General features: G+C 46.4%; 1 protein-coding gene across 2 annotated transcripts in view; it reads left to right on the forward strand.

The window, feature by feature from the left end:
* The first annotated feature begins 645 nt into the window (after window positions 1-645).
* Window positions 646-16,136, forward strand: part of SNX10 (sorting nexin 10) — a 71,442-nt gene continuing 55,951 nt past the window's right edge. The window contains exon 1 of one of the 2 annotated variants that reach the window (XM_069729892.1): window positions 646-826. The gene's annotated coding sequence lies outside the window, so the exon portion shown is untranslated. The remainder of the gene's footprint in view (window positions 827-16,136) is intronic. The other variant, XM_069729894.1, reaches the window with a different exon arrangement.

Consider the following 16,136-nt stretch of genomic DNA (forward strand, 5'->3'; position numbering starts at 1 on the left):
CAAGAGGATACAAACTATGATGTGAGGAGGAGGAGCGCTTACTTACTGGCAGGGTCACACATTGCTCTTATTAGGCTGCGTGCCCACGATCCGGAATATCAGCGTTATGGGCACAGCTCACCTGTGCTGCGTTGTACGTACAAGCACAGTGGATGGGGTTTATAGAAATGTCCGCTGGGCCTCTATATGACGCTGTGTGTTACGAGCCGCAGCATGGCCGTTATCTGTAGCCGAGGCCCCGGTCTCCACTGCGGACCTTGGCCAATCACACGTCATTACATATGGTGGATCCGCGTGTACGGACAAACAAGTGCGGTAATGAGAACGCAGCGGAAATAATCTGCGTCCAAAACTATGCTATTCATGAGTGTGGGGACGGCACCGTAAAAAAACTTTGCGGCATGTTTTCGCTTTTTTTTTTTTTTACACCACTGTGCTTTAAAAAAATCGTGAAATTAAATTCACAAAATCAGTGGAGGCCAAGTCCACGAGCATTTTATCCACCTTTACAAAGCACTAGGGAGCAAAGTGTGGCAGGAGTTTAAGGGTTACAAAGGAACAGAAACGATAATGTGAACACAGTTCAGGTCAGGATGGAAAAACGTCAGGAGCTGCTACAATGCATGGAAAAGAAAGCCGCTCATAAGACGCCGCCATCATGATCGCACCTCACCCCCGCATCAGTTGTCAGTGGTACAACCCAACAGACACCCGGCGGTCATTTCCGGAATGTGCGAATGCCGGTAGGGGGGCGTGGTGTAGTGTGTGAGCCGTGCTCATCACGTGACAGTGTCATTGCCGGCTTTGGCTGCAGGGTGACAGGCTGGTAAGTACGTCGGGTGGTCTTTTCGCGGGGGGGGGACACCAGCCATGAGCAGAGCGAGCCCCTGCACTGCAGACTGAGGCTTCTGCTGTGGATTTATAAAGCACACAGTGTTCTGTAAGAAGCCGCCACGGTAGCCAAAATCCGAAAAGGCAATGAAAAAGCTTCCATGAGCCAATTATTGCCGTCTGTGGCTCCATTTCTCAGCCTGGTGGTCAGAAGCCCCCTACAAGCTGATCACATACACGTGTAGTAGAGGGGTCTCAGCAGGGGGGCACAATTGCCATCAAAAAGATTCAACCCCCATTGATAATTAGCAAAATCTACTATATAATTGTCTAAGGGTCACTTCCGTCTGTCTGTCCTTCTGTCACCTTTATTCATTCGCTGATTGGTCTCGCCAGCTGCCTGTCATGGCTGCTACAACCAATCAGCGACGGGCACAGTCCGGAAGAAAATGGCCGCTCCTTACTCCCCACAGTCAGTTGCCGGCGCCCGCTCCATACTCCCCTCCAGTCACCGCTAACACAGGGTTAATGCCGGCGGTAACGGACCGCGTTATGCCACGGGTAACGCACTCCGTTACCGCCGCTATTAACCCTGTGTGACCCCAACTTTTTACTATTGACGCTGCCTATGCAGCATCAATAGTAAAAAATGTAATGTTAGAAATAATTAAAAAAAAAAAAAAAACCTGCTATACTCACCCTCTGTAGTCCGCTGAGCCGCTCGCGCCTGCCGCCATCTTCCGTTGCAGGTTCCGGTGGCAAAGATGGTATGGGAGAAAGACCTGCCATGACGTCATGGTCATGTGACCACGACGTCATCACAGGCCCTGCGCTCATACCAACCATGGGACTGGAAGCTGCCGTGGACTACAAGGGGCCCTCGGAAAGGTGAGTATATGTTTTTGTTTTTTTTAACCCGTGACAAACGTCGCTGTGCGATATACTACGTGGCTCTGCTGTATACTACGTCGCTGTGCGATATACTACGTGGCTCTGCTGTGTACTACGTCGCTGTGCGATATACTACGTGGCTCTGTGCTGTATACTACGTCGCTGTGCGATATACTACGTGGCTCTGCTGTATACTACGTCGTTGTGCGATATACTACGTGGCTCTGCTGTATACTACGTCGCTGTGCGATATACTACGTGGCTCTGCTGTATACTACGTCGCTGTGCAATATACTACGTGGCTCTGCTGTATACTACGTGGCTCTGCTGTATACTACGTCGCTGTGCAATATACTACGTGGCTCTGTGCTGTATACTACGACACTGGGCAATATACTATGTGGCTGCGCAATATACTACGTAACTGGACAATATACTACGTGGCTCTGTGCTGTATACTACGTCACTGGGCAATATACTACGTGGCTGCGCAATATACTATGTAACTGGGCAATATACTACTTCGCTGTATACTACGTCACTGGGCAGTATACTACGTCACTGGGCAGTATACTACGTCACTGGGCAGTATACTACGTCACTGGACAATATACTACGTCACTGGGCAATATACTACGTGGACATGCATATTCTAGACTACCCGATGTGTTAGAATTGGGCCACCATCTAATCTACTATATAATTGTCTAAGGGTCACTTCCGTCTGTCCTTCTGTCTGTCTGTCTGTAACGGATATTCATTGGTCATGGAATCCATGTCGCTGATTGGTCGTGGCAAAACGCCCGTGACCATTGCCACGACCAATCAGCGACGGCCACAGCCATTGCCACAGTATTGATGCTGCAGCATCAATAGTAAAAAGATCTAATGTTACAAATAATAATAAAAAAAAAAGTTATTCTCACCCTCCGATGTGGCGCTGTCCTCGGCAGTGCAAGCGGCAGGTTCTGGATGCAATGCGAGAAGGACCTGCTGTGATGTCACGGTCATGTGACCGCGACGTCCTCACAGGTCCTGCGCTCATACCAACCCTGGGACCGGAAGCTGCCGCGTGCACCGCACACAGGCGCCAGGACTTCAAGGGGCCCTCGGAAGGTGAGTATATGTTTCTTTTTTATTTTTTAACCTGTTACATATGTGGCTGGGCAGGATACTATGTGGCTCTGTGCTGTATACTACGTGGCTGGGCAATATACTACGTGGCTCTGTGCTGTATACTACGTGGCTGGGCAATATACTACGTGGCTGGGCAGTATACTACGTGGGCTGTGCAGTATACTACGTGGGCTGTGCAGTATACTACGTGGGCTGTGCAATATACTACGAGGACATGCATATTCTAGAATACCCGATGCGTTAGAATCGGGCCACCATCTAGTTTCTAATATTTGTGCTGTTTGCAATTAACATGGCGTCCAGTAATGTCTGCTCCAGGGATGGGGGTGTTAGGGGCCCGAGTCCCCTATATGACTAAGCTTTGGCTCGAACCCGCTCGCTCCATGTGCAGCCTGTGTAGGATTGATGCCGATAATGTACAAGGCTCCATGGTAATGGTTTATATTGATCCTTTATTCTACTAGTCACTGTAGTCTGGTGGTCTCACTCCCACCGCAGAGTGATGGACGCCAGCATGATCAGAAAGTCTTATTCTCCACCTCTCCTGCATGTGCTGCTATCTCCATCACTGCTGGGGATGTGATGCCACCAAACTGCCGCGATGAGTGATGACGCTCAGGACTAGTCCGGGTACAAGCGTGCAACATTAAACAAAATTTAGACAGACAACAAAAATTACGTAATAAAGGGGTCAGTAAAAACGTTAACCGGAAGCTGATAAGGAGTTCAAATGCTTTATAGGGTAAATCGCATGGACGGGTTCTGTTAAAATTGCTCTTATTTAATTTTTTTATTGCAGAAAGTCTATAATTTTTCCAATAAAGCGAGCTTACACTACAAGCTAAATAACCTGTGATTGCAGCTGTACGGAGCTCACGTTGTGATCAGTTACAATTGTACACCAAAAAGAGCTCCACCTAGTGGTGACTTCAGGCAGCCAATGTTTTGCCGGGCTTGTGGCAGGACGTCACAGGAGTGCCAAGATGGCAGTGGTTGGGGGCCTTTATAAGACCCCCACCTACAAAGACAACCCATTGGCACCCCACAATTGCGTCACGGAGGGGCTGATGATTGAGCATAATGGACTTTCAGGCAGGATTGTACAGCCTAAATAGCGGTGATTGACAGCCGCATTCTCCCCTCCCCCCACAATCAAAAAAAAAAAAAAAATCTTTTGAAAGGATAAGAGAAACTGCTGATTGCAGGGAGTCCGACCACTGGGACATTCGGTGATCGAGGGGCTCAGCTATCGTGTCTTCAATGGCGCAGAGGTGCGCATGCTCAGCCTCCACTCCATTCATTGTCACTGGGACTGCCGGAAGTATGAGCACAGCGCTCGTCTTTCTCCAGCAGTCCCATACACAATGAATGGTGCGGAGGCCGAGCATGTGAAAGACTGTGCTGTAGATCCGAGATCTTGGAATCACTGGAGGTCCAATAAACCTTTTCAAGTGTCCATAAATTTGGTTTACTGTCATACGAGTAGCTTTTGACCAAACACCTCTCTCTTGAAGCCCTCAGTATTGCCTGGTAGTCGGGAGACCACCAAACACACAACTGGTCCTTCCAATATGCTTACACAATAAACAGGGGTGGTCTGCCAATCAGACAAGCCCTCTGTCATTTTGACCAGGAAGTCAATATGGAAAACCAGCGATTGTGAAAAACCTCTTGAGCCGCGTTCAGTTTTCATTTCACAACATTTAACATGTATGTGGTAGGCATTAACCCAACCTTGTCTGAAGAGGACACATAATTTTTTTCTTAATAGTGGATGAAAATATTAATGTATATTCCCAATACTAGTATGGCCCAAACCATGATCTTCAGTGGCCACCTGGTTCTGCAAACACAAGCCCACATTATACTGGATTTCCAGCAGGCTTATTATCAATGCTGCATTCTTGGATTGCTATTTATACCATTCTCTTGGTAATTCTGAGAATCCCTGACACCACTTCTGCTTTATACTGGGAAGAGGACTGACAGCTCTGCACATCCTCTCATGTACACATCCATTAGCGCCTAGCTAATGAGTTAACCTGGCATTATGGCTGCTGATGTCCGTTTGTTTGCTCACATTAGCAGCTGCTTGGTGACTTTCCAATATGAACTGATTTGCTGACAATGTATGAAAGAAAGGGTTCCTGCAATACATGGTTTACTGCCCTAAAAGGAATGTCCCACGAAAAAATCTATTTACATCACATCCATGGGATATGCAATAAAAGGGCAGAGTTGGCAGCGCAGATAAGTAATGCCTGCCTGGCGTGGCCCTGCTTCGCTTTAACTCTGTTATAAAAGATAATGGTTAATGAATAACGTTTCCCACATATCTACTTTACATCTGCTTACGTTTTTGTTTTTTTTTCTTAAATTTTTGTTAGGAATTTAGAAGGTTTCAAAGTTGACCAGCAATTTCTCATTTTGCAACAAAATTTACAACAATTTTTTATTTTTTTTATTTTAAGAGATCTACTTTATAGAATATACCTATTCTAAAAACTGCACCTCTCAAGTGCTCAAAAACTTCAGGTTCTTCACAGGATTTAAAGGAATGTGGAAAGAAAAAAATTAACGTTTCCCCCTTTTTTTTTTCACAGGAATGTTATATTAGCCCCACATCTCTTTTATTTTCTAAAGGGTAATAGGACAAAATGGACCTCCAAAATTAGTTGTGCAATTTCTCCCGAGTACTTTGATACCTCATATACGAGGGGCAACTGGCTGCTCGGTAGGGAAGGAGTGCAGTTTGACTTTTTGAATGCAAAATTGCCTGGAATCAAAGTGGCCACCATGTTGCAGCATGTTCGAGTGTCTAAACAGTAAAACCCCCCCCCCCACAAGTGACCCCATTTTGGAAACTAGCCCCCTCAAGGAAGTAATCTAGTTGTGTTGTGCCCTCAGGTGTTTCACAGAATTTTGTATTGTTGAGCCGTGAAAATAAGATGATTTTTCCCACAATAAAAACAATTGGACTGTGAAATTAAAAATGAATTTTTTTTCCCCCGAAAAATGTTTTAGTCCCAGATGTTTCATGTACACAAAGGTAACAGGTGAAAATGGACAAAGCTCAGTAGGGAAGGAGTTCCATATCAGAGTGCAGATTTGCCTGGAATGTGCCATGACACGTTGGCAGAGGCGCTGAGGTGTCAGGACAGCAGTACCCATGGTCGGATTGGCCCACCGGAGAACCGGAGCATATTGGCCAGCAACTGCCTAGGGCCCCCACTGCTCCAGGGACCCCTAGCCAGTGTAGTGTCGCTAATAGCGGCACACCCAGCTGTTATGGGTCCCTGAATCAAGGGGGGCCCTCCTGGTGCCAGGGAGCCTGACCCCGCTGCTAAAGAGAAATTAATATTCATGCTTCCCCACACCCCCAATTCTAACTGAAACCCTAGCCCTAACGCTGATGGGAAAATAGAAATACCGTATATACTCGAGTATAAGCCGACCCCCCTAATTTTGCCACAAAAAACTGGGAAAACTTATTGACTCGAGTATAAGCCTAGGGTGGAAATGTAGCATTTACCGGTGAATTTCAAAAATAAAAATAGATCATTATTTTCTATTCGCCACGACAGCACCCACTAGAGAGAGGGGATCCGCCCCTAGGAACAGGAAACCTACAGAGAGATAAAAGGGGCGGCCCCCCCCTCGCTCCTCAGTTGGTTTCCTGTTCCTAGATGGAGACCCACAGAGAAGACTCTATGGATAGGAAGAGGAAGACCTGCCTGGACTACCGCCTGTACGACTCTGCTGAGCGGCAGGGGTTCCAGAAGCAGGTAGACAGAGTCGGGGGAATGATCCTGCGGGCTCCCCCCTCATCTGGTGCGGCTGACAGGCAGCCTGAAGTTATCCAACGGTCTCCCTGCTGGGACACCGTTGTGGAGACGCCGACAGTGCGGGTACCTGGTGCGACGTCCTCCGGTGTGCGTCTGGGCAGCGGTGAGACGGTTCCACGATACGAGGCCCTCCTGTCCCTCCAAGGTAAGAGGTGACATGGTGGGATGCAGCAGGCAGCGGCGTCTCCCGGCATACAGGACGCGGGCGCATGCGCAGTAGCGTCGGCGTCCCGGAAATGGAGAGGAACTTCCGGGGCACGGTGTTGGAGGTCATTTCCGGGGGAACCGCCATATTGGATTCCCCCATATTGGATTCCCCCATGTGGTGCCATTACTCTAAACGCCGGATCTGTAAGTAAAAAAAAAAAAAAAAAAAGTGGAGACAAAGCAAGGGGTGTGTACATTACTACACTATAAAGTGTAGTCAGTTAAGGCAGTCAGTGTGCCATTATGTCGTCCCAAGAGGAGGTCAGGGTGCACCCTATGGAAGAGCCATTAGTCCCTAGTGGTGAAGCCAGGAAAAGGAATAGTGGACACTCTAAAATAAGTGACTCCACTGATAAATCAGGAAGAAAATCCTCCCGTTCCACACCCCAAGCTAAGGCATCTCCGCAGCCGGTATAAATATTACGCTGGGTGAGTGCGTATATAGCTTCACTGAAGCTTATATTATTTCTAGGCAAAGAGGACGGGGAAGAGTAAGCACAAACAATGTGCCATATGTACCGAACCCCTGCCTGACTCCTATCTTAAAAGTCTGTGTCAGGCATGTATAGAGAACACCTTACGGCAGGAGGAATCGGTTAAAATGAATGAGATACGTCTCATAATTCGGGAAGAACTCCAGTCGTTGGGAGGTGGTTCTACTTCTTCAGTAAATATGGAGAAACGAAGGAGGAAAACATCCTCTCCTAGAGCTGACACATCAGCGGAGAGTGGGGAGGTCGACTCTGATATTTCTCAGCAATCTAATTCCTCAGAGGAAGAGGACTTCGTCTGTTTTCCAACTGAGGGCATAAACAACCTAGTAAAATCAGTGAGAAATACGATGGGGGTGTCTGAATCAAAAGAACCCCAGACGCCACAAGAAGTTATGTTCGCTGGTCTTTCTCAGAAGAAAGGCCACGTATTTCCAATAAATCAGGCCATAAAAGATCTCGTTAAAAAAGAATGGAGTAGAGGTCAAAAGGGGTTGGTCCCAATATCCTGTAAGAGGCGCTACCCCTTTGATGATGATTTGAATACCTGGGCCAAGATACCGAAAGTCGATGCGGCAGTTGCGTCTACATCTCGCCGTTTCTCCTTACCAGTAGAGGATGCAGGTTCCTTATCAGATCCTATGGACCGGAAATCAGACGCACTCCTTAAAAAATCGTGGGAGGCCTGTGTCACGGCATTCAAGCCGGCTATTTCAGCCACATGTACTGGCAGATCAATGCTAGTCTGGCTGGATCAGCTGGATCAGAAGATTAAAAGTGGCGTATCTAGAGAAAAATTAAGGGCATCTATCCCTTTGATTAAAGGTGCTGCGGCTTTTATTTCAGATGCCTCAATTGATTCCCTCCGCCTGGCGGCCAGGACAGCTAATCTCGCTAATACGGCTCGGCGGGCTTTATGGTTAAAAAACTGGAAGGGGGATGCCCAGTCAAGATCCAAATTATGTTCCATACCCTGTCAGGGTGAGTACCTGTTTGGCACAGTCCTTGATGATATTCTCACTAAGGCGGGCGAGAGGAAGAAAGGATTCCCTAATCCCTTTATTCCGTCTTACAGAAGGGCGTTCAGGAAGCCACCATTCGGAAGAAAGGGAGGCTTCAGAGACAGGTGGAATAATAAGGATTTCAAACAAAAAGGAAATCTGTTTAATAAACGCCCCTTCAAGCCAACCGATAAATTCCATCAGTGATATTTCTCCGGTGGGGGGAAGACTAAAACAATTCAGTCATCAATGGAAAGAAATAACAACTAATCAATGGGCTATTAAATTAACATCCTCAGGCCTCACACTAGACTTTATTAAAACTCCTCCGGATTCTTTCCTTCTTACCACCTTAAGATCCAAGCCTCAGCAAGAGGCACTTGAAACCGAGGTTAAAACCCTCCTACGCAAACATGTCCTAGTAGAGGTTCCATCTTCTCAGATAGGGAGAGGTTTTTACTCTCCCTTGTTCCTGATTAGTAAGCCGGATGGCTCTTTCAGAACTATAATCAATTTGAGGAAGCTGAATTCCTTTATAAAACCTAAAACATTCAAAATGGAATCCATTCGTTCAGCTATAAAAAATCTATTTCCAAATTGTTACATGGTAGTATTGGATCTAAAAGATGCTTACTACCATATTCCCATTCATAATTCACACCAACAATTTCTTCGGGTAGCAGTTTGTATAGAGGGGCAAATTCGTCATTTACAATATAGAGCAATGCCCTTCGGGTTATCTATGGCCCCAAGGATTTTTACTAAGTTACTATCAGAAGTAATGTCCTTTTTACGGGTAAAGGATACTTTGGTCATTCCATATCTAGATGACCTGTTGATTGTAGGAAAGAGCCCCCTACAGTGTGAGCAGAGATTACGGGAAGTAGTCATATCCTTACAATCCCTGGGTTGGCTAGTTAATTGGGAAAAATCTAGACTTCAGCCTGTAACGTGTCAAAGATTCCTTGGGCTCCTTCTGGATTCCGTTGACCAGATTTGTAAACTGCCTGAGGATAAGAAATTCTCCATAGTTGATAAGGTGTCCTCAGCAATAAAAAGACGTAGTATGTCACTAAGACAGGTCATGTCATTGCTAGGCTCTCTAACATCGTGCATTCCTGTGGTACAGTGGGCACAGTTCCATACTAGGCAGCTACAAAAATTTGTATTGGAGGAGGACATTAAGAATAGAGGATGTCTGGATAGAACAGTTTTTCTAACATCGGAAGTATTACACTCCCTTAGGTGGTGGTTGGATCAGAATAATCTTTCAAAGGGGGTTCTATGGGTAATCACTCCTTCTAGTGTTGTGACCACAGATGCTAGTCCTGAAGGCTGGGGGGCACATTTTCAGGATCAATGGGTTCAGGATCTTTGGTCCAGCTCAGATCTTAATAATTCCTCGAATGTCAAGGAGTTGAGGGCGGTATATTACTCCCTTCTCCACTTTCTTCCCCAGCTCAGCGGCTCTCATACAAGAGTATTCTCCGACAAAACCACTGCGGTGGCGTATCTGAACCATCAGGGAGGTACAAGGTCGGACAAACTCAGGGAGGTGGCATCAGACATCATGGAATTAGCCGAAGGTCATCTACTATCACTATCGGCAGTACACATCAGAGGCACAGACAACTTTCGTGCCGATTTCCTGAGCCGTCATACTCTTCATCAAGGGGAATGGATGCTGAGCAGGAAGATTTTCAAGGCAATAACAGCTCGATGGGGTGTTCCTCAAATAGACTTGTTTGCCACAAGAGCCAACCGTCAAGTCAAGATGTTTGCCTCTCTAAACAGGGAGGACAAGCCAGACATACTCGATGCCCTCCAGACGCCATGGACATTCGATCTGGCCTATGCTTTCCCTCCATGGAATCTATTACCTATAGTAATAAGAAAAATAAGGGAGGAGGGCGCAAAAGTTCTGTTGATAGCCCCATTTTGGCCCAAGAGGCCATGGTTCTCATGGCTGAGGGCGATGTCCGTGTCAGATCCATGGATTCTGCCTCAGTCAAAGGACCTGCTCTCTCAGGGTCCATTCCTCCATCCTCAGGCAAAGGGCATGAACTTAACTGCCTGGAGTTTGAGAGGCGGTTACTAAATCTCAGGGGGTTTTCTAATGGGTTAATCGATACTCTTATGAAGAGCAGAAAACCTTCAACTACCAGGATTTATGTTAGAATTTGGAGGAAATTCCTTCAATTTCATACTACACAATTTTCCTCTGAGATTCCTATATTTCAAATATTAGAATTTCTACAAAAAGGGCTGGAATTGGGGCTCTCCGTGAGCACTCTGAAGGTGCAGTTTTCAGCATTAGGAGCTCTTTTTAATCATGACATTGCAGGAAATAAATGGATATCCCGGTTTATATCCGCTTGTGAAAGATCAAAACCAATTAACATTCCTCGGGTTCCTCAGTGGGATCTTTCGATAGTTTTGAATGCATTAACACAACCACCTTTTGAGCCTCTCCATACAGCCTCACTAAAGAACATTTCTTTGAAGACTGTTTTGCTAGTGGCATTAGTCTCTGCCAGAAGAGTGAGCGATCTCCATGCATTATCTATAGATCCTCCCTTTTTAACGGTAACATCAGATAGGATACTTTTAAAAACAGATCCTTGTTATCTCCCTAAGGTGGCTTCTACCTTTCATAGATCCCAGGAGATCTTGTTACCCACCTTTTATGAGAACCACTCAACTCCAGAAGAAGAAAGACTTCACACCCTAGATGTAAAAAGGTCTGTCCTAGCCTATTTAGAGAGAACTAGGGACTGGAGGAAGAGTAGGGCTCTCTTTGTGTCTTTCCAGGGTAAAACCAAGGGTGCCGGAGTCACAAAGAACACATTATCTCGCTGGATCAGAGAGGCCATAATCTTGGCGTATAAAGCTGGAGGGAAAGATCCTCCAATGCATGTGGGAGCGCACTCTACAAGAGCCTTGTCGACTTCCTGGGCAGAAAGGGCGAATGTGCCAATAGACCTTATATGTAAGGCTGCAACTTGGTCTTCACCAAATACCTTCTATAAGCATTATAGATTAGATCTATCCTCTGCTTCTGATCTAACTTTTGGTGTATCGGTCCTTGACTCAGTAAACCCACCCAGTCTATAGTCTCTGCAATTCTCTCTAGTGGGTGCTGTCGTGGCGAATAGAAAATACCGGATTACGTACCGGTAATGCTCTTTTATAGAGCCCACGACAGCACCCGTTCACATCCCTCCCTTTTCTGTATATAGTTGCACATGGTGCTTGTTTGGTGAGGTGTAAATATTAGAAAGATATAATATGAGGTTGTAAATATGTGTATATATGTATATACCTGAACCTGTTAACTAAAACTTGGCGGCGGTTCCTCCTATTCTCTGTAAAACAACTGAGGAGCGAGGGGGGGCCGCCCCTTTTATCTCTCTGTAGGTTTCCTGTTCCTAGGGGCGGATCCCCTCTCTCTAGTGGGTGCTGTCGTGGGCTCTATAAAAGAGCATTACCGGTACGTAATCCGGTATTTCCCCATAGCTGTGCCATATAGTGCTCTGCACCGTTCATATTGCCCCATAGATGCTGCACAGATGCCCCATATAGTGCTGTGTGCCGTTCATACTGCCCCATAGATGCTGCACAGATGCCCCATATAGTGCTGTGTGCCGTTCATACTGCCCCCATATAGTGCTGTGTGCCGTTCATACTGCCCCCATAGATGCTGCACAGATGCCTCATATAGTGCTGTGTGCCGTTCATACTGCCCCCATATAGTGCTGTGTGCCGTTCATACTGCCCCCATATAGTGCTGTGTGCCGTTCATACTGCCCCCATATAGTGCTGTGTGCCGTTCATACTGCCCCCATATAGTGCTGTGTGCCGTTCATACTGCCCCCATAGATGCTGCACAGATGCCTCATATAGTGCTGTGTGCCGTTCATACTGCCCCCATATAGTGCTGTGTGCCGTTCATACTGCCCCCATATAGTGCTGTGTGCCGTTCATACTGCCCCCATATAGTGCTGTGTGCCGTTCATACTGCCCCCATATAGTGCTGTGTGCCGTTCATACTGCCCCCATATAGTGCTGTGTGCCGTTCATACTGCCCCCATATAGTGCTGTGTGCCGTTCATACTGCCCCCATATAGTGCTGTGTGCCGTTCATACTGCCCCCATATAGTGCTGTGTGCCGTTCATACTGCCCCCATATAGTGCTGTGTGCCGTTCATACTGCCCCCATAGATGCTGCACATAAATCTGTGCTGCCGCTGCTGCTGCTGCAATAAAAAAAAAAAAACACATACTCACCTCCCTTGATTGCAGCTCCCAGCGTCCGGTCCCGGCGCCTCCATCTTCCCGGCGTCTCTGCTCTGACTGATCAGGCAGAGGGCGCCGCGCACACTATATGCGTCATCGCGCCCTCTGCCTGAACAGTCAGAGCGCAGACGCCGGGAAGATGGAGCGACGCCCGGCGGCTGGAACGCGGACAGGTGAATATAACATACTTACCTAGTCCCAGCGATCCTCGCGCTGTCCCTGCCTTCCTCCCCGTCTTCTGTGCTGCAGCATCTTCCTGTCAGCGGTCACCGGCACCGCTGATTAGAGAAATGAATAGGCGGCTCCGCCCCTATGGGAGGTGGAGCCGCTTATTCATATCTCTAATGAGCGGTCCCACGTGACCGCTGAAGAGGGGAAGACGCTGCAGCACAGAAGACGGGGAGGAAGGCAGGGACAGCGCGAGGATCGCTGGGACTAGGTAAGTATACCTCAGCGCCCTCTCCCCCTCACCCGCCGACCCCACCACTACCGTGACTCGAGTATAAGCCGAGGGGGGCACTTTCAGCCCAAAAATTTGGGCTGAAAATCTCGGCTTATACTCGAGTATATACGGTACATTTTTTAAATTTTATTATTTTTCCCTAACTAAAGGGGTGATGAAGGGGGGTTTGATTTATAGCGTTTTTTAAAGTGGATTTTTATGATTGGCAGTCGTCACAGACTAAAAGACACTTTTTATTGCAAAAAATAGTTTTTGCGTCTCCACATTTTGAGAGATATAATTTTTCCATATTTTGTCCAGAGTCATGTGGGGTCTTGTTTTTTGTGGGACGAGTTGACGTTTTAATTGGTAACATTTTCGGGCACGTGACATTTTTTGATCGCTTTTTATTCCGATTTTTGTGAGGCAGAATGACCAAAAACCAGCTATTCATGAATTTCATTTGGGGGGGCATTTATACCATTCCACGTTTGGTAAAATTGATAAAGCAGTTTTATTCTTTAGGTCAGTACGAATACAGCGATCTCATTTATATCATTTTTTTTTATGTTTTGGTGCTTTTATACGATAAAAACGATATATTATAGAAAAAATAATTATCTTTGCATCGCTTTATTCTGAGGACTATAACTTTTTATTTTTTTGCTGATGATGCTGTATAGCGGCTCGTTTTCTGCGGGACAAGATGACGTTTTCAGCGGTACCATGGTTATTTATATCTGTCTTTTTAATCGCGTGTTATTCCACTTTTTGTTCAGCGGTATGATAATAAAGCGTTGGTTTTTTTGCCTTTTTTTTTTTCCGCGTTCACTGAAGGGGTTAACTAGCGGGACAATTTTATAGGTTGGGTCGTTACGGATACGGCGATACTAAATATGTGTACTTTTATTGTTTTTTTAAATTATTATTTAGATAAAGAAATGTATTTATGGGAACAAATTTTTTTTTTTCTTTATCTAGGAATTTTTTTATTTTTACACATGTGAGTATTTTTTTTTTTTTTTAAACTTTACAACATTGCCCGGGGGGGGGGGGGGGGGAATGATGATATAGGGTGAGATCGCTGATATGACACTTTGCATAGCACTGTCAGATCAGCGATTTGACATGCAGGGCTGCAGGCTTACCAGCGCTTGCTCTGAGCAGGCTCTGGTAAGCCACCTCCCTGCAGGACCCGGATGAAGCCTCGAGGCCGTTTTGGATCCGGGGCCTGAAGGGAGGAGATGCTCGGTACAAGGTGAGCACATCGCCTTATACCAAGGGTCTCCGGTAAGTACGCAGGGAGCCTGGGGGTACCTGGGTGAGCTAAGAATCTTCACCCTTTATCTTCCCTGCAGAATCTATTCCCAGTAACTAATAAATGAAATACCTTCTCTCAGGATGATCGGATCAGTACACGGGCGGTACCAGCGCATGTGGTTTGTTCTGCCAGTCGTACAGGGACCAAACCTGGACCCATTCGATTGCTGTGGAAGGCTGATCTCTATATCTCATGTTCCAGAACTCTCATTGACCCGGGAGTTGCACTGTCAGATGCGCAATTTCTTCAGGACTGTGAGGATATTTTTTATGAGCCTGTACCTCGGACGATGCATCCGTAATTCATAATTTCATGTTGTAGACGGTCCGGCTGTGAAGACAATAGCTGTGTCCTGTAGCCACCCGACGTATGCTTTAACCCCTTTCTACCATTGGACCTACTATTCCGTCCATGTGGGGTGGGCCCTACTTCCCAAGGACGGAATAGTATGTCCAGCGCGGTCAGCCGCACTCACGGGGGGATCGCGGCCGGGTGTCAGCTGACTATCGCAGCTGACATCCGGCACTATGTGCCAGGAGCTGTCACGGACCGCCCTTGGCACAGTAACCCCGGCACACCGCGATCAAACATGATCGCAGTGTTTTGGTGGTATAGGGAAGCATTGCGCAGATAGGGGGCTCCCTGCGTGCTTCACTGAGACCCTCGGAGCAACGCTCCGAGGGTCTCCTACATTCTCCCTGCAGGCCCCGGATCCAAAATGGCCGCGGTGCTGCATCCGGGTCCTGCAGGGAGGTGGCTTACTAAGCTCCTGCTCAGAGCAGGCGCTGGTAAGCCAGGAGCAGTGCCCGTCAGATCGCTGATCTAACACAGTGCTCTGCATCAGTGAAGTATTATAAGGTCAGATCAGCCATCTGACCTTATAACATGATGTCCCCCTTGGGGCAATGTTAGAAAGTAAAAAAAAAAAATATTTAGTTGTGTTAAAAAAAAAAATCCTAAATAAAGAAAAAAAATATTATTCCCATAAATACGTTTCTTTATCTAAAAAATAAAATAAAAGTACACATTTTGTATCGCCGCGTCCGTAACGACCCGACCTATAAGGCTGCCGTCACACTAGCAGTATTTGGTCAGTATTTTACATCAGTATTTGTAGTCAAAACCAGGAGTGGAACAAATAGAGGAAAAGTATAATAGAAACATATGCACCACTTCTGTATTTATCACCCACTCCTGGTTTTGGCTTACAAAACGCCCCCCAAAAAAGAAATTCATGAATAGCTGGTTTTTGGTCCTACTGCCTCACAAAAATCGGAATAAAAAGCGATCAAAAAATGTCACGTGCCTGAAAATGTTACCAATAAAAACGCCAACTCGTCCTGCAAAAAAAAAGACCTCACATGACTCTGTGGACCAAAATATGGAAAAATTATAGCTCTCAAAATCTGGTAACGCAATATTTTTTGCAATAAAAGCGTCTTTTAGTGTGTGACGGCTGCCAGTCATAAAAAATCCGCTAAAAAGCCCACTATAAAAGTAAATAAAACCCGCCTTTACCACCCCCTTAGTTAGGGAAAAATAAAAAAAATTAAAAAAATATATGTATTTCCATTTTCCCATTAGGGTTTGCATTACATTTACGGTTGGGTTAGGGGTGTGGTTAGGGTTATGGTTGGTGTGTTGGAGTTAGGGGTGTGGTTGGGATTAGGGTCA

Source organism: Ranitomeya imitator, chromosome 6 (genome assembly GCF_032444005.1).
Source record: "Ranitomeya imitator isolate aRanImi1 chromosome 6, aRanImi1.pri, whole genome shotgun sequence".
Classification (NCBI taxonomy): Eukaryota; Metazoa; Chordata; class Amphibia; order Anura; family Dendrobatidae; genus Ranitomeya; species Ranitomeya imitator.